The sequence below is a fragment of the Choloepus didactylus genome, chromosome 24 (genome assembly GCF_015220235.1).
Source record: "Choloepus didactylus isolate mChoDid1 chromosome 24, mChoDid1.pri, whole genome shotgun sequence".
NCBI lineage: Eukaryota > Metazoa > Chordata > Mammalia > Pilosa > Megalonychidae > Choloepus > Choloepus didactylus.
In genome coordinates this window covers 21,440,240-21,464,596 of record NC_051330.1, presented here as the reverse complement: position 1 = coordinate 21,464,596, position 24,357 = coordinate 21,440,240, and the positions used below count along the sequence as shown (strand labels likewise).

The 24,357-nt window shown below is 37.8% G+C and overlaps 1 protein-coding gene across 6 annotated transcripts in view; it reads left to right on the top strand.

The window, feature by feature from the left end:
• Positions 1–2,260: 2,260 nt before the first annotated feature.
• Positions 2,261–24,357, top strand: part of LOC119520099 (zinc finger protein 596-like) — a 58,187-nt gene continuing 36,090 nt past the window's right edge. For 2 of the 6 annotated variants that reach the window (XM_037817855.1, XM_037817856.1), the window contains exons 1-2: positions 2,261–2,386; positions 3,819–3,945. The gene's annotated coding sequence lies outside the window, so the exon portion shown is untranslated. Of the gene's footprint in view, positions 2,387–3,818; positions 3,946–10,238; positions 10,270–21,979; positions 22,080–24,261; positions 24,315–24,357 lie in introns of those variants that run through there. The other 4 variants (XM_037817858.1, XM_037817859.1, XM_037817857.1 and 1 more) reach the window with 4 other exon arrangements.

The window sequence follows — 24,357 nt, the reverse complement described above, 5'->3', positions numbered from 1 at the left end:
GAAATAATACCAATCCTACACAAACAATTTCAGAGGGAACACTTCCTAACTCATTCTTTGAAGCCAGTATTATCCTGACAAAAAAGCCAGGAAAAGACATCACAAGAAAAAATATTACAAACCAATATCCTTCATGAACAAAGGTAGAAAAAAGTCTTTATGAAAGAATTCAGAGACCAAATTCAGCAACATATAAAAAGGATGACAAAACATGACTGGAAATTATCCTAGGAATGAAAGGTTCATTTAATATCTGAAAATAAATTAATGTAATAACCCAAATTAACAAACTAAAGAAGAAAACTGTATGATCACCTTGAGAGATGTAGAAATGGTGACAAATTCAACATCCTCTCATGGTAATAAACAATGATGACACAGGAGACAAGATTTATTGAGTACCCATGCCACTCTATGCAAGTGCTTTTTATTTAGGTAAATTGCCTGAAAGTCTCACAGGTAAAAAATGGCAATTCTGACTTGAACCTTGACCTGACTGACACTACAGCCTATTATTTCTTTAAATTCAGTTTTATTGAGATATATTCACATACCATACAATCATCCATGGTGTACAATTAACTGTTCACAGTACCATCATACAGTTGTGCATTCATCACACCAATCTATTTTTGAACATTTTCCTTAAACCAGAAACAATAAAAATAGGAATAAAAAATAAAAGTAAGAAAGAACACCCAAATCATCCCCACCATCCAACCCTATTTTTATTTAGCTTTTGTCCCCATTTTTCTACTCATCAATCCATACACTGGATAAAGGGAGTGTGATTCACAAGGTTTTCACAATCACACGGTCACACCTTGTAAACTACACAGTTACAAAATTATCTTCAAGAGTCTAGGCTACTAAGTTGTAGTATGATAGTTTCAGGTATTCACTTCCTGCTATTCCAATACATTAAAACCTAAAAAGGGATATCTATATAGTGCATAAGGATGCCCACCAGAATGATCTCAACTCCACTTGAAATCTCTCAGACACTAAATATTTTTTTTTCATTTCGCTTCCCCTTTTTGGTCAAGAAGATGTTCTCAATCCCATGATGCTGGGTCCAGGTTCATCACTGGAAGTCATATTCTGCATTGCCAGGGAGATTTACACCCCTGGGAGTCAGGTCCTATGTAGGGGGGCGGGCAGTGAGTTACCTGCCAAGTTGAGCCCATGATATTAAATGTTACTTTCTGCTGAAACAGCAAAGTATTTTCAGACTGAAGACTTGTTAAAGCCCCAGAATTCATTGCTGATAGAGTCAGATAAAATTTGTAAATTCAAAAAACTTTATACATAGTTTCCAGCTCATTAGGCTTCTACAAAAAGAGTGTTGATAGGAACAAGGATGGGAAAATAGGAATATACTGAGAAATTGTCCTAATAGAAAAGTGTACATGGAAAACACTTCTCAAAAACTGGGCAGCCTTAACATACATCCTTGAAAAATATTACAGAATCTAGAAGTACTAAACTTATAACCAAAAGATTTCTACTTTGGAAGTAACTGTGTCTGCAGTACTTTTCATGGCCTTAGTATGACATAAGGCTGTGACAGAAATGACAATGGTCACTTTAATCTGAATTCAGTCTTTAACTGGCTTGTCTTCCTCCAGTGAGGAGGCAGATTCTATAAACCTGTGACTTGGGCTTTTTCGCTTTTTTACTCCTCACTTATATCCTGGCTGGCTCAATCCCCCTTTAAGTTCTCATCTTAACAGTTACCTCCAGAAGTCTTCCCTGTGGATTCCTGCATCACTTGTACTTTAGTTTTATCATAGAATTCATTATATTGTACTATAATTGCTAGAATTGTTCCTAACCCCCTCTAGATCACACCTTGATCAGCTTTGTATCTACAGCATGCATTCCACTGCCAAGCACAGAGCAGGTAGTACACAGTGAATTGATGAACAAATGAATGCATTTTGGACTATCATATACTCATAAATCACCAGGAAAGAGAAAACGGTGACAATTCAACAAGAACATACCATTCATTGTGTGACTCAGCCTGATTTTTTAGAGATGTCAAAATGCAAATAATATGCATATTAAAACCGATGAAATATAGCTGTTCTTTTGCCATTTTCCTAAACCTTGAAAGTTTAGGGAGACGAGCTTCTGCCGCTGAATAGGCTCTTTCTGCCCCAGCATAGTTGGGCCTTTCTTCTCCCCTTCTTCTCAATGGTGAGAGTAAGTTACGACACCGGAAGCGGTTTCCTTCCTCTCACGTCGCTGGAAGAAAGGCATATTATCGCGAGAATTTGGTACTCCGCAAGCTTCTGCCAGTGTCTGGATGGCGATGAGACCACGCAGAGCGTAGCAACCTGGGGTCCGCAAGACAGTCTCTCTAGTCGCAGGATGGCGGATGGTGAGTATAGCTCTCAAAGCTCTCAAACGCGAGTCTTCCGTTCCGCGGGCCTCCCTCAGCTGGAGGGAGCGGGTCACTGGCTCGACTAGCGGTGCAGGCGGTCTCCCAGGGGCGCGGCGGCCCCTGCGCGGATCGGCTCCCTGTGAGTCTTCCTCGCGGGGGCCGGAGCGGGGCGGGAATGCTCTTTCAGCACCCGCTCGCGGATCCCAGGTAGAGTTTCCAGTTGCATTATTTGATTTTCAATGAATGAAAGCCAACTTGTAGAGATGTTGCCATTCTAATAAGTCATGCATTAAGATTTCAGAGATGGTATGTATTAAGAAAATTGTGAACAATCTCTCACATATTCCAGGTGATTGAAGGTAGTTGTATTGGTCTATTGGATTGCTTGTTTAATTCTTCCTTATCGTTCATATCGATTTACATACATTTTTCTTATTTGGTAAAAATTTCCCAAAGGGGAGTTAACCTTTATTTTAAATGGGAGGGTTATCAGGTCATAATAAATTTTACTTGGAATCTTAATGTACATCAGACAAAATTCTATGTATTTTGAATATACTAACTCATTATATCTCACAAAATACTACATAGGAGGTAGTCATAATTATAAATGATGGTCGATGAGAAATTTTAGACAAAGGATAAGCAACATGATGACTTCTGACAATAAAAGTTGCCACTCACAGTCATCCTTAGGGAGTCTCAGAGGATCAGTGGTTATAAGCTTAAGTAATAGGTAGGTCACCTATTTCCACATCCTTTCCAGTACTTGTAGTTTTCTGTTTTTTGACAAAGGTCATTGTATTAGGTGTGAAATTTTATTTCACTGTGGTTTTGATTTGGGTTTCCCTGACAGCTAGTGAAGTTCAGCATCTTTTCCTATGCTTTTTAGCCATTTGTATTTTCTCCTTGGAAAAGTGTTTATTCATGTCTTTTGCCCATTTTTAAATTGGGTTAATTGTCCCTTTGTTGTTGAGTTGTAGGTTTTCTTTATATATTCTGCATTTAAATTCTTATCAGATATGTGGTTTCTGAATATTTTCTTCCATTGAGTAGACTTTTTACTATCTTTTTTAAAATTTTTATTTACTTATTTTGTTTTTAAATAAATGCAATTTTGACACATATTTCTATTTTATTAAGGGTTATTTTAAGTTATAAATGGATAGTTAATATTGCCAAATGCCTTTTATTTTTCTATGAAGAAGATTAGAGTTTTTCTCCTCTGAACTATTAAAATGGTTAATTATATTAAAATAGTTCCCATAAAAATCACCCTGATATTGCTGGGATGAATTCCAATTTTTCATGTTATATTCTTTTAATGTAATTATGAATTTTATCTTTTAATATTTTAAGATTTTTTGTGTCAATAGTTATAAATGAGATTGGAGTATATTTTGTTTTTCATGTGTGTTATCTTTGTCAGGTTTTAATATTGATATCATGCTGATGTCACATGCCCTGGAAAAGTTTGCATAAAATTGGAATTATCTGTTCCTTGAATGTTTGCAACATTCACATGTGAAACCGTCTGAATTTGTACATGATTGGCGGTAAGTGTAGGCAATCGGAGGGAATTGTTCCTTGGGTAACATTCTCAAATTCTTCCATCGATACTAAAGATTTTTATTTTTTCTGCAGTAAGTTTAGTTAATTGATATTTTCCTGGAAGATCATTAGTTTTATCTCAGTTTACAAACATATATGTACAGGCTTTGTCAAATGCTCACTGTGATTCTTTTTATTTTCTCTTTATTGAGGGATATCTTCCCTTTGAATTTTTTAACAATTTTTATTGTGAAATATATATATATATATATATATATATATATATATATATATATATATAAACAATGAGAACTTTCAAAGTACAATTTAAAATGCAGTTATAGAACAAGTTTCCAAGAATGGTATGGTTACTGTTCCACAATTTCAGCTTTTTCCTTCTAGTTGCTCTAATACACTAGAGGCTTAAAAAATTTATATATTACGTATTCATAATCCTTGTTAAATCCTATTTGGTCTGTTCCTCTTTCTCCCTGTCATTTTTAATGCAATTTTATTGAGCTATATTCACATACCAGGTAATCATCCAAAGTGTACAAACAGTGGTTCACAGTATCATCATATAGTTGTGTATTTTTCACCACAGTCAACTTTTAAACATTTTCATTATTCAAAAAAATAAGAATAATGATGAAAACAAAAAAGGAACACCAAAAACATCCCATATTCCCTATCCCCCCAATATTTATTTATTTATTTATTTATTTATTTATTTATTTATTTATTTGTCTTTCTTTTCTTCCTCTTCTGTCCAAACACTGGATAAAGGGAGTGTCAGTAGCAAGGTTTTCACAATTACACAGTTACACCTTAAGAGCTATATAATTATACAGTCATCTTCAAGAATCAAGGCTACTGGATTACAGTTCAACAGTTTCAGGTATTCCCTGCTAGTTTTTCCAGTGCACCAAAAACCACAAAGGGATAACTAAATAATGTTTAAGAATAACCTCCAGAATGACCTCTCAACTCTATTTGAAATCTCTCAGCCAGGGAAGCCATTTTGTTTCATTTCTCTTCCCTCTTTTGGTCCAGGAAGGCTTTCTTGATAACCAATGCCAGGGCCAGCCTCATCCCTGGAAGTCATGTACTACATTGCTAGAGAGCCTTACACCCCTGGGAGTCATGTCCCACATCGGGGGATGGTGGATTTACCTGCAGAGTTGGCTTACAGAGAGAGGCCACATCTGAGGAACAACAGAGGTTCTCTGGGCATGACTCATGCATAATTATAAGTAGGCATAGCTTCTCCTTTGCAGGAAAACATTTCATAAATGCAAGCTCCAAGATGTATCACTCAGCCTTCTAAGTTGGTAGTCCCCAATTCTTGTGAGAATATCAGTAATTCCCCAGGTGGGGAAGTTTAATATTTCCACATTTTCCCCAGTTCCTCATGGGGTTTTGCAAATACTTTTTTATTCTCTGCCCAAATTACCCTGGGCTATATCAGGACATCTCACTAACCCCATACAAACCAATAAGATCTCATTCCCAATTCAAGGTTCCATGTAATTATGGTGTTCAAGTAAACTGACCATTCAAGTTAAATTAGATAGTGTGCTACAGGAAATACAGATTTTGCACCAAATAAATATCTATTCCTTTGGTTTCACACAGAAGTTGAAGTTTTACAACACCATCATTATCATCATTTACTCTTTAGTCTGATTTTCCATAATCCTAATAGTTGATTTGCATATTTTGTCCAACATTTATAGTTATTGAATACAAGCTACTAAATGAAAGCAGAACCTGAAATTATTTTACACTGAAATTTTTGAAAGCAGTGAAGTGTTTGACTATAATTTAAGAATCATTTAAATAGGAATTTCAGCAGCAGTTATGATTATACTTCCAGCAAGAATTATCTATATTAGTTTGGAACCACATTAAGTACTACTGCATGCACCTCAAAGCCCATTAAAATATCACTGATTTCTTTCCCTTTTCATTTTTGTTGATGGGTTTTATCTGATTCATATTTTGTACCATTTCAGATCCTCTTGTCTTTCCTGTCTCTTGTTTCGTATGCCACTGAAGCATCAGCATTGCAGGACTCTGATGTACTTTATGCACATATCTCCACACCTTGACACACACACACTGGTTTTCACAATAATACTGAATGATTGAATTTTCCATGATCAAAGCCCACATGTACACAGACACATACCACTCTTGTTTGAATGGTTGTATTTGTGGCCAGTGTGATCTCTGTATAAGTGTGATTTTGGTGTTTTTGTGTCATTACCTTCATACAAACATCTTGGAATGTGTGCCATGAAAACATGGGACTGGAAAGAATGTGTGGTCAGTGTGGTTGGTAAGATTGTGTATGTGTATCATTGTTGTCAGAATATTAGTGTGTGTTATCAGATACAGTGTATTGTCAGAATGTCCATAATCATCTAGAAACTGTTGGTATTAATATTAGTTGTCAGAATACCACATGTGCAGGAAGTGTGTGTCATTGTGGAAAATGCATGTCAATCAAATGTCTATGTAGATGTTGGAGGTAGGCAGGAACATTGGTTACCCTGTTGACTGCCCAGCAATCATCAGCTCTAAGAAAAAGAGAGTCCATAAAGGATATTGACTGGCCTAGGGAAAGGAAGAATGAACAGTTGATTTAGGCCTGCAATATCTACTAGTGCTAGGGAGATGGGATGGGCATGAATCCAGAACAGTGGGAGAAAAGATCTGGGATTTGAAGAATTGATATTTTTATGGATCTATGGCATCAGTGCTTATGATTCTTGCTTATGTTTTTGTGAAGGGGCTTTATAAAGGGTTTGGACAAATGTTTAATTTGGGCCCAGCTGTTTTGGTTGGGGATCTTAAAGGTTTGGAGATTAACAATATGTAGAGGATGTGGAGAAAGATCGCAGTGTAGGGAAGTCTAGAATTTAGCACTATCTGGATCAACTGAGGGAACAACAGTGACTGGATACACATCATACACCAGTCTGGAATGGGTGGAATGGCTGAGATGTTAGCATAGAACTGTAAGTAAAGCCAATGCAGAGGCTGGTGCCCCTCCACTACTGGCACAGCATGCTAAATTGGAACACTTCCCTATTGTAAAAAAGGAGCAGTCTCTGCTAGGAGCAAGGGAAGGGAGCTCAAACAAGCTCCAGTTGTGGTTTTAACTAACAAATTTTGATTACTGAATACAAGCTACCAGCACAGATAAACCCAGAGCAAGCAGCAAAGGAACCCTGAGGTCTTTCCTGGCAGAGAGGAGGTGGGGATGATGGAAAAATATAATAATAAAATTAATAAGTAAAGCAGAGTCTTTTTGAATTGGTTGAGTTCAGAATACTGGAAAAGGTCTGTGCCCCAAGGAAAGGGGCACCTTAATCTGGGTACCAACTCCAGCTCTTCATTGGTGAAATTCAGGGGCTGGGTAATGGCTCTGAAAATGGGATTTTTTTTCTTTTTTTTAAAAACTATTCTAAGTACCTCATTAGAAAATCCTCAAGCATTTTCAGTTTTCAGCACTGACCCAGGCATGGATGGTGTTAAGATAGGTCTGAGGCTGAGGAATCAAGTGAAGGAGATAATTCTCTAAAAGGCATATCTTGCCCAAGAAAAGAGGTGGTGGGACCCAGCTTATGTGGCAGCACTCCTCCAGAAAATTCAGAGCCCAAGGGCTGGAGGGCAGAGACAGTTTAAACCCACTGTCTACCTCAACCTTTGTCTCAAGCATGCCCCTGGAAGTGACAGCATCTGCTAAGAGTTAAAGGTACTGCATCTCTTTACATTGGTGGAGAGCTGAACACTGACATCTGCTGGGCTGTACAGGAAAACACAGAGTTGAGAGTCCTTGGAAAGCATGACAACCTGCTGGATCTTATCCTCAGGGAAAATTAATACTGATTACACCCTCTTCCTGAGACCTGTCCTGTCTGGTCTGGGAAAATCTGTTGTGGTAGATCATATCTTGGTAGACAATCCTCAAAAAAAAATGTTCCAGATAGGCAGGGCAAGAAACAGAATCACAAGAACTTAAAAATTCTGAGAAGTTAAACAAAAGTTATGCTATAGGTCTAGAAAACATTGAACTGAACACCAAAGGAGATAGAGAACAAAGCCAACCAACAAGAAAACTGTAGGCAAGAGTGAAAATAATCTCTAAAATAAACTAATCAAGGCAATCAGATGCCTACACCCCAACAAAAATTATGTCATGCTAGGAAAAATGAAGATATGGCCCAGTCAAAGGAACAAACTAACACTTCAAATGAGATACAGGAGTTGAAACAACCAAATAAAGAAGTTCAAGCAATCATGCTAAGTGAATTCAAAAATAAAATCAATTTTAGGGAAGTCGTGGCCAAAGTGATGAAGGATGTAAATAAGATATTGGGTGAACATAAGGAAGAGCTTGAAAGTTTGAAAAAACAATTGGCAGAATTTATGGGAATGAAAGACACAATAAAAGATAAAATACATAATGGAGACTTGACAACAGGTTTAGAAAGGTTGAAGAAAGGATTAGTGTACTAGAAGACAGGATATCTGAAGACCAGTTAGGGAAAAGAATGAAAAAAAATATAAGCAGCATCTCAGAATTTAATGACAACATGAAGCATATGAGTATGTCATGGGTGACCCAAAAAAGAAGAGAAGGGAAAAGAGACAGAAATAATGGATGAAATAATTACTGAAAATTTCCCATCTCTTATGAAAGACAGAAAATTACATATCCAAGAAATGCAGTGTACCCCAAAGACAATAGATCCCAATAGACCTACTCTAAGTGTACCCCAAACAGAATAGATCCAAATACATGTACTTTACGACACTGTATTAGTTAGGGTTCTCCTTGGAAACAGAATCAATGAGAGATGTCTCTTATTATCAAATTGTAAAAGTGACTCACGCAACTGCGGGAGCGCACGAGTCCAAATTCTGCAGAACTGTCAACAAGCTGTCAACTCCAAGGAAGACGTCCGACGAATTCCTCAGGAAACGAACCGGCAACTTTGACGAACTCCTCAGGAAACGAACCGGCAACTTTGACAAACTCCTCAGGAAACGAACCGACAACTTTGACAAACTCCTCAGGAAACGAACCGACAACTTTGACAAACTCCTCAGGAAACGAACTGACAACTTCGACGAGCTCCCCAGGAAAAGCTTCACTGAACAGCTGAAGAAGAAGTGAAGGTTCTCTAACAGTCCAGCTTATAAGCCTCCAACTGATCACCCGGACCAAATCTAGCCAATTGCATTCTCTCACTGTGGAAGCACGCCCCTTGATGAGTCATCAGTCAGCTGCAGTCAATTGACTGATGATCCGACAAACCAACCAGCCTCAAATAGCCTCACAGCAATCGTCAGGCCAGTGCCCGCTTGACCAGACAGCTAGGCCACCTAGCCAAGTTGACACATGAACCCAACCATCACAGACACTAATCAGCTTGTCAAATGTCAAAGATGAAGAATTCTGAAAGCAGCAAGAGAAAAGTGATCCATCACATACAAGAGAAGCTCATAAAATTTATGTGCAGGTTTCTCAGAAGAAACTGTGGAGGTGAGAAGACAGTGGTATGATATATATTAAGGTAATGAAAACTGCCAACCAAGAATTCTATACCAGTCAAAAATGGGGGTGTTTAAAATATTTTCAGACAAACACAGAGAGTTTGCGAACAAGTGACCTGCTCTAAAGGAAATACTAAAAGGAGGACTATAGGCAGATAGTAAAAGATAGGAGAGGTTTGGAAAAGAGTATAGAAATGAAGACCATCAGTAAGGGTAAAAAAGAGAGAGAAATAAGATTGAACATAAAAAGTTCAAGAGACCAAATCATAGACAGTAGCACAATATTGTAACTGCACTGAACACAACTGAGTGTGAATAGGATTGGAAGAGGATGGCTAGGGGCCTATATAACACCAGAAGGAAAGATAGAAGATAAGAACTGGGACTGTATAACTTGATGAAACCTAGAGCAGACAATGATGGTGATTAAATGTACAAATATAAGAATGTTTCTACATGAAGGTGAACAAATAATTGTCAACATTGCAAGGTGTTGAGATTGGGATGGTATATAAAAAAATGCAACCAATGCAAAGTAGGGTCTATAGTTAACAGTAACATTGTAATGCATACAATGAAATAAACCAGACAGTATACAAAAGCTAAATATTAATAAGAGGGATATAAGGGAAGGGTATGGGATTCTTAGTGTTACTGTCGTCGTTTCTCCTTTTTATTTTATTTTTTTATTTTATTTTTTATTCTTCATTTTTTACCTCTTTCTTTGCAGAAGAAATGGGAATGTTCTCATAAGGATTGTGGTGAGTGCCTAACTATGTGTTTATGCCAGAACCATTGATTTATCTGCTTAGTATGTATTATATGATGTGTGAATAAAATTGTTTAAAAAATAAACATATGCAAGTGCTGAAGAAAATGTTGAGACAGGGATGTACCTATTCACTGTTGGTAGGGAAGTAGAATGGGGCAGCCCATCTGGAGGGCAGTGTGGTGGTTCCACAGGAGGCCAAGTATTATGATCCTGCAACCCTGTTATTAGGCATATACTTGGAAGAACTGAAAGCAGGGACACAAATGGAGATTTGCACTACTAGTGTAGTGTTTATGGTGACATTATTCATGATTTACAATGGGTGGAGGTGGTCTGAAGGTACATCAGCTAATGAAAAGAGGGATGAACTGTGGTGTGTGCATACAATGGGATACTGAGCACCTGCCTCTCTTTTGATCGCTGTCCCAATCTGCAGGGATATTTGGGCAGTGTGCATACTAACCTGTTCATATTGAAAGGGGGTGTTAACATAATGAGGAAGAGGGATGCATCTGGTTGATGTTCTTAAATAGACTGTTGCCTCTGGCTTTTGGGACTTCTCTGGCATAGGAACACTCTGGATTATTTAGGTTTCTGAAAAATAAACTTAGTGAATGAAACTTTTATAGAGTCTCACATAGGGACCTGGGAGTTCTTTAGGATTTTGGGGACTACTGTTGATTTGGACTTAGCATACTGTAGCAATTTGGAATATCTAGCTGATCCTTGCATAGGGATAACCTCCAGGATAGCCTCTTGACATTATTTGAACTCTCTTGGCCACTGAAACCTTATTTTCTTAAATTTCTTTTCCCACATTTGGTTAATGGATTATTCTTATACATTATAAAGATATCATTTTTTAGTTTTTAGTGTATTGAAATAGCTAGAAGGAAACACCTGAAACTGTTGAACTGTAACCCAGTAGCCTTGATTCTTGAAGATGATTGCATAACCATATAGCTTACACTGTGTGACCAAGTGATTGTGAAAACCTGTGGCTCACACTCCCTTTATCCAGTTTATGGACAAATGAGTAGAGAAATGGGGACAAAAAGTAAATGAATAATAGGGAGGGATGGGGGCAGGAAGTTTTTAGTGTTCTTTTTTATTTTAATTTTTCCTCTTATTCTTAATTTTTGTGGTAATGAAAATGTTCAAAAATTGTTGAATGCACAGCTATAGGATGGCATTGAGAACAATTGAATGTACACTTCAGGTGATTGTATGGTATGTGAATATATTGCAATAAAATTGAATAAAAAAGTTTAAAAAAAAAGAGGGCATTCTCAATCCCATTGTGCCAGGACCATGCTCATTCCTGTGAGTCATGTCCCACATTTCCTGTGAGACACACTCCCATGTAGGAGGGAAGGTAATGAATTTACAGAGTTGGGCTTAGAGAGAGAAAGCCCACACCTGAGCAAAAAAGAGGTTCTCTGAAAGTTACTCTTAGGCATAATTATAAGTTATGCTTAACCTCCCTTTTACAGCAGTCACAAGAGCAAGCCTCAAGATCAAGGGCTTGACTTATTAATTAGAGGGTCCCTAATTTCACATAGCATATTCTGTCCAACATAAATGATGTCTTACATTATCTTTACTTTGTTGTACAATTACTCTCAATATTCAACAATTATCACAACCCAAAATGCCCCAAAGCTCATATCACATGCAAATTTTTATCCCTCATATTAGTGTGGTTCTAGTAAGGTATTGCTATTAAATATAGTCCATAGTATGGTACAGGTAGTTTTCCCATATACCACTCTGTTGTTAACTCTTTGTACCAGTGTCATACCTTAGAAGTAGATCATGCAAGAATGAACTTACTTTTGTAGTGCTAATCGGTGAGATATGTGCCATTAAACAAGACTTTTCAATCATGCTTGCCTTCAATGCAGCACTGACACTTATAATCCTATTAGTAAACTATCTTCACTCCTGTTCATTCCCATACCTTTACATTAAACCTTATTAACAGATCTGTACAGATTAGATAATCATTTGCTCTTCTGAGCTTCTGTTTATCTCTTGGATCCCTATATTCTACATTTTATTGCACTGATTTTCTATTATCTGGGGAGTACACATTAACAATAACACACAATATCTCTCCTTTTGTGACTGACTTATTTCACCCAGCATTATGTCCTCAAAGTTCATCCATATTGTCACATATTTCAGGGCCTCGTTCATTCTTAGTGCTGCATAGTATTCCATCATATGTATATATACATTTTGTTTATCCACTCATCTGTTCAAGGACACTTGGATTGTTTCCTTCTTTTAACAAATGTGAATAATGCTGCTATGAAATCACTGTGCAAATGCCTGTTCTTGTCACTACTTTCAGACCTTTGCTACTTTCACTGAGTAGTGAAATTGCCATGTCATAGGGCAACTCAATATTTAGTTTTCTGAGGAAATATGAAACTGTCTTCCCCAGTGGCTGTACCATTATACATTCCCATCACCAGTGGTTAAGTGTTTTAATTACTCCACATGTTCTCTAGCATTTGTGGTTTCCCGTTTAAATACACCCATTCTTATTGGTGGGAGATGACATCTTTTTGTGGTTTTGGTTTGCATTTCCCTAAAAGATAGTGAAGATGAACATTTTTTTCATGTTTTTTTGCCATTTGTATTTTCTATTTTGAAAAATGTTTTCTTTCATATATTTTGCCCCTTTTATAATTAGGCTGTTTGTACTTTTTTCATTGAGTTGTAGAATTTCTTTATATGTGCTAGATATCAGTCTCTTTTCAGATACATGGTTTCTAAGTATGTTCTGTCATTGAGTTGGCTGCCTCTTCACCTTTTTGACAAATTAGTTTGAGGCAAGGAAGCTTTTGATCTTGAGGAGTTCCCATTTATTTCTTCTTTCATTGCTTGTGCTTTGTGTGTAAGGTGTAAGAAGCTGCCTCCTATTACTAGGTCTTTTTTTTTTTATGTTCAGTTTTATTGAGATATATTCACATACCATACAATCATCCAAAGTGTACAATCAATAGTTCACATTACCATCATATAGTTTCTGATTCATCACCCCAATCTATTTTTTGAACATTTTCCTTGTACCTGAAAAAGTGAAGATAAGAATAAAAAAAAGAGAAAAAAAGAACACTTGCATTTTCCCCCCTCCTGCCCTATTTTTCCTATAGTTCTTTGTCCCTATTTTTCTACTCATCCATCCATACACTGGATAAAGGGGAGTGTGATCCACAAGGCTTTCACAATCACGTTGTCAGCCCTAGTAAGCTACATTGTTAAACATATGTCTTCAAGAGTCAAAGCTACTGGGTTGCAGTTTGTTAGTTTCAGGTATTTACTTCCAGTTATTCCAGTACATTAAAACCTAAAAAGGGTTATCTATTAGTGCATAAGAGTGGCCACCAGAGTGACCTCTTGACTCCTTTTGGAATCTCTCAGCCACTGAAACTTTATTTCATTTCATTTTGCATCCCCCTTTTGGTCAAGATGTTCTCAGTCCCATGGTGGGTCCATATTCATCCCTGGGAGTCATAATGCACATTGTCAAGGAGATTTACAACCCTGGGTGTCAGATCCCATGTAGAGGGACAGTGAGTTCACTTGCTAAGTTGGCTTAGCTAGAGAGAGGGGGCCAATTCTGGACAACAAAGAGGTATTCAGGGGGAGACTCTTAGGCAAAATTATAACCAGGTTTAGCCTCTACTTTTGCAGTAACAAGCTTCATAAGGGCAAGTCCCATGATAGGGGGCTCAGCCCATCATCCTGCCAGTCTTCAATTTTGTGAGAACATCAACAGCCATCCAGGTGAGGAAGTTCAACATCTCTGCATTTCCCCCAGATCCTCAGCGGGGCTCTGCTTATATTTTTTTCCTTGTATTTTTTCAATTAACTTTATCAGAAAATTAAAAAAGGACAATAAAAAACATTTCAAACAATTGCAAAAAAGAAAAGAAATAAGAAAAAACTAATAACCTATAATAACTACGATATTTCCAACATATTCTTACTCTACCCCAAGAGAATATTTAGACTATAATCCAGCAAAGGAATAAGAGAAACAAGTAACCTAAAATAATTACATTTCTATGAACTGGTTCCTACCATTCCCCCAGAAATTAACAAACCATAGTCATTCCTGAGTATTCCTAGAACATTAAGTTTACCCACAATCACTTATCTTCTCTTATTATTGTCCCGCTTCACTATTTGCTCTCTATCACTGGATCCCCTGCATTCTACATTATAAACCATTTATTTTATATATTTCAGTGTTCACATAAGTGGTGACATACAGTATTTCTTTTTGTGCCCACCTTATTTCACTCAACATTATGTCTTCAAGGTTCATCCATGGTGTCATATGTTTAATGATGTCATTCCTTCTTACTGCCATTTAATATTCCATCCTGTGTATATACCACATTTGGGTAATCCACTCATCTGTTGAAAGACATTAGGGTTGTTTCCATCTCTTTGCAGTAGTGAATATTGCTGCTATGAACATTGGCATGCAGGTATCTCTTTGTGTCACTGCTTTCAGATCATCTGGGTATATACCGAGAAGTGCAATTGCTGGATCAAAGGGTAACTCTACATCTAGTTTTCTAAGGAACTGCCAGACTGTCTTCCAGAGTGGCTGTACCATTATACAGTCATACCAACAATGAATAAGAGTTCCAATTTCTCCACATCCTCTCCAGCATTTGTAGTTTCCTGTTTGTTTAATTGCAGCCAATCTAATTGGTATGAGATGATATCTCATTGTGTTTTTAATTTGCATATCCCTAATAGCTAGTGAAGCTGAACATTGTTTCATGTGGTTTTTGGCCATTTGTATTTCCTCTTCATAATTAGGCTGTCTGTACTATTGTTGAGTTGTAGAATTTCTTTATATATGCAAGATATCAGTCTTTTGTGAGATACATGGTTTCCAAATATTTTTTGCCATTGAGTTGGCTGCCTCTTCACCTTTTTGATAAATTCCTTTGAGGTATGGAAGCTTTCTAGTTTGAGGAGTTCCCATTTATCTATTTTTTCTTTTGTTGTTTGTGCTTTGGGTATAAGATCTAGGAAGTGACCTCATAATACAAGGTCCTGAAGATGTTTCCTTACATTATCTTCTAGCAGTTTTATGGTACTGTCTCTTATGTTGAGGTCTTTAATCCATTTTGAGTAAATTTTTGTACAGGGTGTGAGGGAGGAGTCCTCTTTCATTTTTTTTTTTTTTTTTTTTTTTTTTTGGATATAGATATCCAGCTCTCCTAGCCCCATTTGTTGAAAAGACTGTTATGTCCCAGTTCAGTGGTTTTGGAGGTCTTATCAAAGATCAGTCAACCATAGATATTGGGGTTAATCTCTGAATTCTCAATTTGATTCCACTGATCAGTATGTCTCTCTTTTTGCCAGTACCACCCTGTTTTGACTACTGTGGCTTTATAATAAGCTTCACAGTCAGGGAGTGTAAGTCCTCCCACTTTGTTTTTCTCTTTTAGAATGTTTTTAGCAATTTGAGGCATCTTCCACTTCAAGATAAATTTGATAACTAGCTTTTTCAAGTCTGCAAAATAGGTTGTTGGAATTTTGATAGGCATTGCATTGAATCTGTAGATGAGTTTGGGTAGAATTGACATATTAATGATATTTAGCCTTCCTATCCATGAACAAGCAATATTTTTCCATCTTTTTAGGTCCCTTTCTGTTTGTTTTAGTAAAATTATGTAGTTTTCTATGTATAGATATTTTAAATATTTGGTTAAGTTTATTCCTAGGTGCTTGATTTTTTTTTATTTGCTGTTGAAAATGGTATCTTTTCCTTGAATGTCTCTTCAGTTTGGTCATTTCTAGTGTATAGGAACATTACTGACATGTGCATTAATCTTGTATCCTGCTACTTTGCTAAATTTGTTTATTAGCTCAAATAGCTGTGTTGTCAATTTCTCAGGGTTTTCCAGATATAATGCAAATAATGACAGCTTTATTTCTTCCTCTCCAATTTGTATGCCTTTTATTTCTTTGTCTTACCAGATTGCTCTGGGTAGCACTTCTAGCACAATGTTAAATGACAGTGATGACAGCAGGCATTCTTGTCTCATTCCTGGTCTTAGAGAGAAGGCTTTCAGTCTCTTGCCATTGAGTACTATGCTGGCTGTGGGTTTTTTGTATATGCCCTTTATCATATTGAGGAAGTTTCCTTCAATTCCTACCTTTTGAAGTGTTTTCATCAAAAAAGGATGCCAGATTTTGTTGAATGCTTTTTCAGCATCTATTGAGATGGCCATTTGATTTTTCTCTTTTGATTTGTTAATGTGTTGTAATACATTGATTGATTTTCTTATGTTGAACCCCACTTGGTCATGGTATATGATTTTTTTAATGTGTCTTTGGATTTGATTTGCAGGTACTTTGTTGAGAATTTTTGCATCTATATTCATTAGGGAGATTGGCCTGTAGTTTCCCTTTCTTGTAGCATCTTTTCCTGGTTTTGGTATTAGAATGCTGTTAGCTTCTTAAAATGTGTTAGGTAGTATTCTATTTTCTTTAGTGTTTTGAAAGAGTTTAAGCAAGATTGGTGTCAGTTCTTTTTGGAATGTTTGGTAGAATTCCCATCTGAAGCCATCTGTCCCTGGGCATTTATTTGTGGGAAGCTTTTTGATGACTGATTGGATTTCTTTGCTTGTGATTTTTTGGTTGAGTTCTATTTCTTTTCTTGTCAGCCTAGCTTGTTTATGTGTTTCCAGTAAATTGCCCATTTCCTCTAAATTATCTAGTTTGATGGCATGCATTTGTTCATAGTATCCTCATATATTTTTTTATTACTTCCAGATCTGCAGTAATATCTCCTCTCTCATTCATTATTTTGTTTGTTTTCTCTTTTTGATATTTTCATTCTAGCTTGGGGCTTGTCAATCTTGTTGATCTTCTCAAAGAACCAACTTTTGGTGTTATTTATTCTCTCTCTCTCTTTTTTTTTTTTCTCTATGTTATTTATTTGTACCTTGATCCTTGTTATTTATTTTCTTCTACTTGGTTTAGGATTGGTTTGCTGTTCAATTTCTAGCTTCTGCAGTTGCTCTATTAGTTCTTTGATTTTAACTCTTTCCTCCTTTTTAATGTATGCATTCAGAACTACAAATTTCCCTCTCAGTACCACCTTTGCTGCATCCCATAAGTTTTGATATGTTGTGTTCTTATTTTCATTCATTTCTATATATTTAGCAATTACTCTTGCTATTTCTTCTTTAACTGAGTGATTGTTTAGGAGTGTGTTGTATAATCTCCAGATATTTGTAAATTTCTAAATCTCTGATGGTTATTGCCTTCTAATTGTATTCCTTTGTGATCAAAGAATATGCTTCAAATAATTTCAATCTTTTTAAATTTATTGAGGCTTGTTTTATGGCCCAGCATATGATCTATTCTGGAGAGAGTTCCATGAGCACTAGAGAGGAATGTATATCCTGGTGATTTGGTATGTAATATACTATACATGTCTGTTAATTCAAATACATTTATCAGATTGTTTAGGTTTTCAGTCTCCTTATTGGTCTTCTGTCTGACTGATCTTTCAGTAAGAGTAGTGATGTATTGATGTCTCCCACAATTGTGCAAACATCTATTGCTTCCTTTAATTTTACCAATGTTTTTCTCATGTATTTTGGGGCACCTTGATTGGGTGCATAAAGATTTATGATTGTTTTTTCTTCCTGTTTAATCATCCCTTTTATTAGCATGTAGTGACCTTCTTTGTCACTCATAACATCCTTGCATTGAAGTCTACTTTATCTGAGGTTAATATTGCTACTCCTGATTTCTTTGGGCTGTAGCTTGCATAAAATATATTTTCCATCCTTTCGCTTTCAATTTCTTTGTGTCCCTGTCAAAGATGAGTCACCTGTAAGCAAAATGTTGATGGTTCATATTTTTTAAACCAGTCTGCCATTCTGTATCTCTTATTTTGGGAGTTGAATCCATTCATGTTCAGCATTATTACTGTGAAGGCATTTCTTGAATCAGTCATCCTATCCTTTGGTTTGTTTGTCATATATATTTTTCCCTCTCTCTCTTAATTTCCTTTAACATATTCTGCCATTGTGAATGTATTATGTCCCCCCAAATGCCATTATCTTTGATGTAATCTTGTGTGGGCAGACATTATCAGTGTTGATTAGATTGTAATTCTTTGAGTGTTTCTGTGGAGATGTGCCCCACCCAACTGTAGATGATAATTCTGATGAGATACTTCCTGGGAGAAAGCCATTTTGAACCCAGAACTTTGGAGCAGACACCAGCCACATGACTTCCCAGCTAACAGAGGTTTTCTGGACACCATTAGCCATCCTCCAGTGAAGGTAACAGATTGCTGATGTGTTGCCTTGGACACTTTATGGCCTTAAGACTGTAACTGTGTAACCAAATAAACCCCCTTTATAAAAGCCAATCCATCTCTGGTGTTTTGCATTCTGGCAGCATTAGCAAACTAGAACAGATTTTGGGACTGAGAGTGGGGTGCCGCTGTGTTTGCAAATTCCAAATATGTTGGAATGGCTTTTTAAATGGATAAGGGGAAGATTCTTGAAGAATTGTGAAGAGCTTGATAGAAAAGTCCTAAACTGCTTTGAAGAGACTGTTTGGAAATATGGACTCTAAAGATACTTCTGACGAGGACTTGAACAGAAATGATCAATGTGTTGTGAACTGGAAGAAGGGCGGGCGATCCTTGTTTCAAAGTGACAGAGAATTTGGCAAAATTGAGTCCTGGTGTCAGATGGAAGGAAGAATTTGAAAGCAACAACCTGGAATACTTAGCTGAGGAGATCTCCAGACTACATATCCTGGCTTCTCCTTGCAGCTTATAGTAAAATGCAAGCAGAGAGAGATAAACTTAGAACTGAACTCTTGGGTTCAAAGAAACCAGAAGCTGATGGCTTGGAAAATTACAGGCTTCCAGGGGAACTACAGCCCGACATGAGGATGTAACCAAACATGGAACCCAGCTGCCATTTCAGTACAAGCCAAGATTGGAAAATGAGTTAAGCAGAAAGGATTTGTGGAAAGTCCTATTGTCTGATGGCTTTGACCCCTGTGTGCTTCATGCAAAGCCAACAGAATTTTTGCAAGATCTTTATAGACAGAGCCATTGCCAGTCTGGACTGGAGAAGACAGACAAGGAACAAATTGAAGGAAAAATTTCTTCAAAGACAGAGCCATGGAGTTTGATGTCTGGAGTCAAGATGTCTCAGGCTGGGAGAGCAGAGCAGCCCACTCACATGGAAAAGGTGAGTTTGCTCTGGAGGTCAAGGGTGGGCCTTCTGCCTCAATGCTCAGGAAATGTTCTGCCACCCCAAGCCCCAAAGAGGGTGGAACACATTTCCAGGGAATTGGAGAGAGCCTGGCTGCCACCACAGTGTTCTGAAGGGGTTGAATGTGTGCCCCAGAGATGGAAGGGAATCTAGGAGCTGCCCCAATGTTTGAGGAGGGTGGGGCTGAGAAGGTGGTCTCCCCAATGTGTGAATATGTTGGAGCACTCACCTAAGCCTTTGGAGAGGAAAGGGCTGCCACAAAGGCCCTTAGGGTGGGTTAGACTCCCACTCTCTGAAGCCCCAAGGATGCAGTGTTTTTCTGTTAATGACTCTCAGACTTTGAAATCTAATGGATTTTGTCCTGCAGGTTTTAGGAACTGTTTTGGTCCTGTTAACCCTGTTTTCCTTACTGTTTCTCCTTATGGCAATGGGAATGTTTATTCTATGATTGTCTCTCCTTTGTATATTGGAAGCACATAACTTGTTCTAAGTTCACAGATCCACAGCTAAAGGAAAATTTCCTTAGTACTGACCACACCTATAATTTATTTTGATGGAATTTTGTACTTAACTATTTTTACTGAAATGATTTAAGTTTCTGTGATATTGTGGGATGAATGTATTTTGTATATGGAAAGGTAATGTCATTTTGGGGTCCAGGGGGTGGAATGTGCCAGTGTGAATGTATTATGTCCCCCCAAACACCGTTATCTTTGATGTAATCTTGTATGGGCAGACATTATCAGTGTTGATTAGATTGTAATTCTTTGAGTGTTTCCATGGAATGCACCCCACCCAACTGTGGATGATGACTCTGATTGGATAATTTCCATGGAGGTGTGGCCCCACCCATTCAGGGTCATCTAAATTAATCACTGGAGCCATGTAAATGAGCTGACAGGCAGAGGGAACTCAGTGAAGCTGTGAGTGATGTTTTGAAGAGTAGCTACAGCCAAAAGGGACACTTTGAAGAAAGCACAGGAGCTGCAGATGAGAGACATATTGAAGAAGGCTGTTGAAAGCAGACTCTTGCTCTGGAGAAGCTGAGAGAGGACAAATATCCCAAGTGCAACTAAGAGTGACATTTTTGAGGAACTGCAGCCTAGAGAGGAACATCCTGGGAGAAAGCCATTTTGAACCCAGAACTTTGGAGCAGACACCAGCCATGTGCCTTCCCAGCTAACAGAGGTTTTCCAGACACCATTGGCCATCCTCCAGTGAAGGTACCCTTTGTTGATGGACATTTTATGGCCTTAAAACTGTAACTTTGTAACCAAATAAACCTTTTATAAAAGCCAATCCATTTCTGGTGTTTTGCATTCCAGCAGCATTAGCAAACTAGAACACATACCCTTACTAAATCTCTTTCATTCTGACCCTTTCTCCATATGTCTCTCTCCTTTGTTTCTCTGGCAGGAGTGCTTCTTTAGTATCTCAAGAAGGGCAGGTCTCTTGTTAGCAAATTCTCTCAGCATTTGTGAAAAATTTGAGCTCTCTCTCAAATTTGAAGGACAGCTTTGCTGGATAAAGAATTCTTGGTTGGCAATTTTTCTCTTTCAGAATTTTAAATATGTCATACCACTGCCTTCTTACCTTGATAGTGGCTGCTATGTAGTCACTGCTTAGCCTTATGCTGTTTCCCTTGTATGTGGTGAATTGCTTCTCTCTTGCTTCTTTCAGAACTTGCTCCTTCTCTTCAGCCTTTGACAAGCTGAACAGTAGATATCTCAGGGAAGTTTGTTTCATTTTATTCTGTTTGGAGTTTGTTGTGCATCTACAATTTGTGTATTTATGTTGTTTACAAGATATGGGAAATTTTCCCCTACAATTTCTTTGAATATTTTCCCAGACCTTACCCTTCTCTTCCCCTTCTGGAACACCAATGATTCTTAACATTCGTGCACTTCATGTTGTCTGTCATGTCCCTGTGGCCCATTTTGGTTTTTCTGACTTTTTATTCCCCATTCTGTCTTTTGTACATTCACTGTCCATTCTGGCCTCTTCCAGCTTGTTGATTTTCTCCTCAGCTTCCTCTAATCTAGTACTGTGTGTATCCAGAATCTTTTAAATTTGATCAACAGTTTCTTTTATTTCCATAAGATCGTCTATTTTGTATTTACTCCTGCAAATTCTTCTTTATGCTCTTCTAGGGTCTTCTTCGTGTCCTTTGTATCCCATACCTTGATCTCATTGTTTGTCATTAGTTCTTTGATTACTTGCTCCAAGTACTGTGTCTCCTCTGATCTTTAGATTTGGGTGTTTGGGTTTGGATTCTCCATATCTTCCAGTTTCTTCATGTACTTTAAAATTTTCTGTTGTTTTTGGCCTCTTGGCATTTGCTTATCTTGATAGGGTTATTTTAGGATATGCAGACTTATTTGAACAATTATCTCTAATTTTTCATAGCTATAGCTTGGTGATGTGCCCTTCATTGGATTTACCAGCAGATGGCATCCACAAGCCACCTATTGCCATCAGTGCAGTTTTCTCCAACTTTGTCTATGTGGTGAGTGGGGGTCCAAAACTTGTGGGGGTCCAATAAGTGCATCACATTTCCATGTGTAGTTGGTGCTGCCAGCCCTGAAAGTGGGACATGCATAGCAGCTAGGAATGGCAGGTGACTTTAAGAATCAAATCTCCCAGGTCATCCTGGAGACTTAAAGCTATTGCAGGAGTCCAAACCTTCATCTCAGTCTCCCCACAGTCTGTCTCTGCTGCAGACCTACAAGTCCCGGGATTGATATAGGGCCCCTGAGACTTCTGTGTGGGTCACAACTCCAAGGGCCTCTGTTGGGGGAAGATGGCACATCACAGATGAGTACAGTCTCCAAGGGAAGCTCTGGTCAGCTGTGCCTCACAGGGGCATTCCAAGCCCACTGAGAGGTTGGTTGTATGGGGCATGGCAAATTCCCCTTCAGTGACTTCCACCTTCATAGCTCTGGGACAATTGGTTGTGGGTGTGCAAAAGGCTATCCCTCCAGATAAAGCAGGTGGCCTGGGGTTTTGAAATGCACTTCCTGCTGCACTTGACTGCATGGTGTAGCTCTAGGCTGCAGTGCCACATGGGTGTTCCCAGCCTGCTGAAAAGATGGGTGTATGGGGCATGGTAATTTCCCCCTTTTCACAGACCTCCACCTTCCTAGTTCTGTAGCAATTAGCTTCTCGTGTGTGAAAGGCTATGGTCCATGACAGATACTGAGTTAGGTGCCCCGGGTGGGGAATGCACTCCCGCCATGCTTGACTTTGTGGCTCTCGCTGCCAGATTCACAGCTGCTTTTGGTGTTTTAAAACTAATCCCTCTCCAAATGCCAGCCCCTGGTTTCTCCCAACCGCAGCATGGCTGCTGGCTCCCTAGCAGCCTCACTCACTCATTTCTGAATGCAGACTCTCAGTTTCACCAAGTGCACTGCCCCTGTGGATTTAGCAGAACTTGTCTAGTTTGTGCACTGCTGGAACTGGTGTTCTGGAACATTTTATGTCTTTTATCTAGTATTTTTCATGGAGACATTTTTTGCCTGACTTTCCTAATCCACCATCTTCCCTCCTCTCTATTACTAGAATCTGAAGATATTTCTCTATATTATCTTCCAGGAGTTTTATGGTACTGGGTCTTATATTTAGGTCTTTGTTCCACTTTGAGTTAGGGTGTGATGGTAGAGTCACCTTTCATTCTTTAGATTTGGATACCCATTCTCCCTGCCCCATTTGTTGAAAAAATGATTCTTTCCCAGTTGAGTTGTTTGTGACTCATGTCAAAAATCAGCTGTCCATAAATGTGGGGGTCTGTTTCTGAACTCTTGATTTGATTCCATTCATCAATATCTCTATCATTGTCCTGGTACTATGCTGTTTTGACCACAGTGGGTTTACAATAGGCTTTATAGACAGGAAGTGTAAGTCCTCCCACTTTGTTCTTTTGTAGAATATTTTTGGTAATTTGAGGCCCCTTTCCCTTCTGAATAAATTTGATAAATAGCTTTTCAATGTCTCTAAAATAGGATGTTGGAATTTTGATTGGTATTGCACTAGTCTGTAGATCAATTTGGGTAGAACTCACATCTTAACACATTTATTGTCCTATCCATTAACAGGGATTATGTTACCACCTGGTTAGGTCCTCTTTGATTTCCTTTAGTGAGTTTTATAATTTTCTCTGTAGACATCTTTTTACATCATTCATTAAGTTTATTCCTGGGTAATTGATTTTTTTTGTGGGGTGGAATATTTTTCTTGATTTCTTCTTCAGTTAGATATTACTATTATATAGGAACATTACTTATATTTGTGCATTAATCTTGTATCCTGACACTTTGCTGGATATATTTATTAGCTCAAGTAGTTTTGTCATCCGTTTCTTAGGATTTTCCAAATATAGGATCATATCATCTGCAAATAATGGATGTTGTACTTCTTCCCTTCCAATTGGTATGTGTTTTTTCTTTTTCTTGCCTAATTGCTCTGACTACAATTTCTATCACAATATTTAATAATACTGCTGTGTCCTTTTTCAGATCTCTCTCCTTTTTTCTCAGCCCAATAGAACTCCCTTTAGTGTTTCTTTCAGGGTAGATCTCATTAATAAATTCTCTTAGCATTTGTTTTTCTGTGAAAATTTTAAACTACCCCTCACTTTTAAAGGAGTGCTTTGCTGTGTAAAGAATTCTTGATTGTCAATTTTTCTCTTTCAGTGTCTGAAATATATCCTAACATTGCATTCCTGCCTCTATGGTGCCTGTTGGTAGTAAGTACTTAGTTTCATATGGTTTCCCTTTTTATGTGGTGAA